Consider the following 3,285-nt stretch of genomic DNA (forward strand, 5'->3'; position numbering starts at 1 on the left):
CTCTATTCTGTTCCAGTGATCTATTGTCTGATTTTTCACCAATTTCACAGTATCGGTTACTATAGCTTTATAGTGAGTCTTAAGGTTGCTGTCAGTCCTTCCACTTTGTTCTTCTTCAATATTATGGCAGCTATTCTGGGTCTTTTGTCCTTCCATATAAATTTAGAATCAATTTGTTGATTTCCATAAAGTAACTTGCTGGGATTTTGATTGGGATTACATTAGACCTATAAATCAATTTGGAAAAGAATTGAGACTTTTAACAATATGGAGTTTCACTACCCATAAACATGGAATATGTTTCCATTTATTAAGATCTTCTTTGATTTCTTTTATAACTTTGGTAGGTTTCCTCATATAAGTCTTATACATAATTTTGATGTTAATGTAATAATGTTTCAAATTTCAGGTATATAGGTAACAAATGACTTTACTATGCTAACTTTGTATCCTGCAACCTTGCTATAATTGGTCTTGAGTTCCAAGAGATTTTTTGTTGGTTCTTGGGATGTTTTTTTGTCTTGCTGCATTAGGTGGAACTTCCAGTACAATGCTGACTAGCACTGGTGAGAGGAGACATTCTTGCCTTGTTCCTGATCTTAGAGGGAAAGCATCTAGTTTCCCACAATTAAGTATGTTAGCTGTAAGTTTTCTGAATTTTTTTTTTTTTAAAGAATAAGTAATAATGCATCAGATTGTAGATGTTCTTTATTAAGCTAAGGAAGTTCCTTTCTATTGCTAGCTTGCTGAGAGTTTTCATCATGAATGTGTTACCTGATTTTGTCATATAGCTTTTTTGTAATCTATTGCTATGGTCATATGATTTTTCTATTTTAGTCTGATGATATGATGGATTTCATTAATTGATCTTTGAATGCTGAACCAGTTTTGGATATTTGGAATAAATACCACTTGGCTGTTATGCATAATTTTTTGTACTATATTGTTGAATTTGATTATTTTGTTGAGGATGTTTGTACCTATGTTCATGAAAGGTATCTGTTTGTAGTTTTCCTTTCTTGCAATGTCTTTGTCCGGTTTTGGTATTAGGGTAATGTAATGTTTTTGTCTGGTTTTGGTATTAGGATAATGCTGGCCTCATAGAATGAATTAACTTCTATTTTTTGGAACACAGAATTGTCATCATTTTCTTCTCAAATTCACCAGTGAAACCATTGGGCCTGATGTCTTCTGTTTTGAAAGCTTATTAATTATTGATTCGATTTCTTTAATATATAGGCTTATGCAAAGTAGCTATTTTTCCGTGTGTGAGTTTTAGTAGATTGTGTCTTTCACAGAATTGGTCCATTTCATCTAAGTTATAACATTTGTGGGCACAGAGTTATTCAAAATATTCTTTTTTTAAAAAATTTATTGTATTTATTTATTTTTGGCTGCATTGCTGTGCGTGGGCTTTCTCTAGTTGTGGCGAGCGGGGGCTACTCTTCATTGCGGTGCGCAGGCTTCTCATTGCAGTGGCTTCTCCTGTTGCGGAGCATGGGCTCTAGGTGTGCGGGCTTCAGTAGTTGTGGCACACGGGCTTAGCTGTTCCGTGGCATGTGGGATCTTCCCAGACCAGGGATCGAACCCATGTCCCCTGCATTGGCAGGCAGATTCTTAACCACTGCACCACCAGGGAAGCCCCCAAAATATTCTTTTATTACCCTCAGTGTTCCTGGGATCTGTAGTGATGGCCCCCACATATAGGTTCTCAAAACTTGAAACATTTTCTCCAGCATACTCAAAACCAAAAAAAAAACCTTCAAGGGCTGTAAGCTTAGATGGAGTACAAATCAAGACTAATTCTGCTATAATTTACTTTGTTTATGATTGAGATGAAAAGTGGGCAAAAAATCATGCTATGTTAGAAGGCTGGGTTAACAAATTAAAAAGTAGGATGCAATCATCACAGTTTTCTTTAAAACTTTACACAAGATGCTACGGTAAAAAGATCCAAACCAATAGATGTATGTAAAATCAAGACTTGCCAAATAAATCATCAAGTTGTTTATTGCCTTTATCTATTTCTTTCTGTAATTTGCAACACAGAGAAGTTCACAGACAACAGTATTATCTGCTCTTGTCAGATAGAATTATTGTCAGACTTATACTGCTAGCACCATTTTTCCTTTCTCCAGTAACTTTGAGGAATAATAGTTTGCTCAATCCTTTGACTCCCAACTAGAGTATTCTAGGAAGATACTTTTGTATGTCATCTTCCCATAAAAGAACTTACACATTTTCTAAAATATAACAGTATTTGTATTTTCTGTAAAAAGAACATGGTATACTTGGAATAGTTTTTGCCTACTTTAAAAAAGATGAAGTATTTAAGGTAAACAAGAAACTTGGACACTATAATGCAGTAGAAAGCATTTTCAAAAATAAAAGTATACACTAAGTCGTCTTAGAAAACTAATGATACAAAAAGTATTTGGAATTCTCTAGTTTAGCTTATATGTAGTTCTATAATATCATCATTTATCTACCTATGAAAAAGTCTATTTAGTTTATTAAAATATCATGCCACATCCCCAAAAAAGCTAGAGAGTTTTAAATGAGAATTTTATTTACAGAAAAGTCACAGAGGATTAACGAAATTTTATGAACACAGTATTGTTAGTAATAATTAACAGAATCAAGAATGATTTAATATATATTATCACTTGTAATATAATACACATTAAAATATAGTTTTCATGCTACCTTTATCCATTAGTTTTTTTAACATTCCAATTTTTAACAAATCTAGAAATATGGCAGTATACATGGAACAGATTTACTAAATACTTTTAAATTATGCTTCCTTCTACATTAAGATACTAAGTCAATTTTTAAACCTCCTGCAAATTAAATGGCCTTTCCATTACAATTTGTAAATTTAAAGGATGTAAGCACCAAATGGAAATCAAAATGCATAAAAGAAACTGTCATAAATTTTAAAAGAAAAATATTACATTATCAATATCATAAATTAACAACGAATTTTCCAAGGAATATTGCAGAAGTAAGGTATATTTAAAGTTTTGTAATGATTAAGTCTAGAATATTTTTCACTTGCATTCTTGTCCACCCAGTTGAAAATACCAAAGCAATGACTGACTGCGAAAGGACCATTTTTAAATGAATAGTGGATGGCAGCATGAGTCATTTTAAGCACAAAAGGAAGATGGACTATGTGCTTTGATTTGCAAATAATGTTCCTTATCCAAGTAATTCTCAGTGTTTCCATTATCCTTGAATGACAAGATTCTTTAAGTACTGTGTGAAAAAAAGACCATCTTT

Source organism: Eubalaena glacialis, chromosome 4 (genome assembly GCF_028564815.1).
Source record: "Eubalaena glacialis isolate mEubGla1 chromosome 4, mEubGla1.1.hap2.+ XY, whole genome shotgun sequence".
NCBI classification, from domain to species: Eukaryota; Metazoa; Chordata; class Mammalia; order Artiodactyla; family Balaenidae; genus Eubalaena; species Eubalaena glacialis.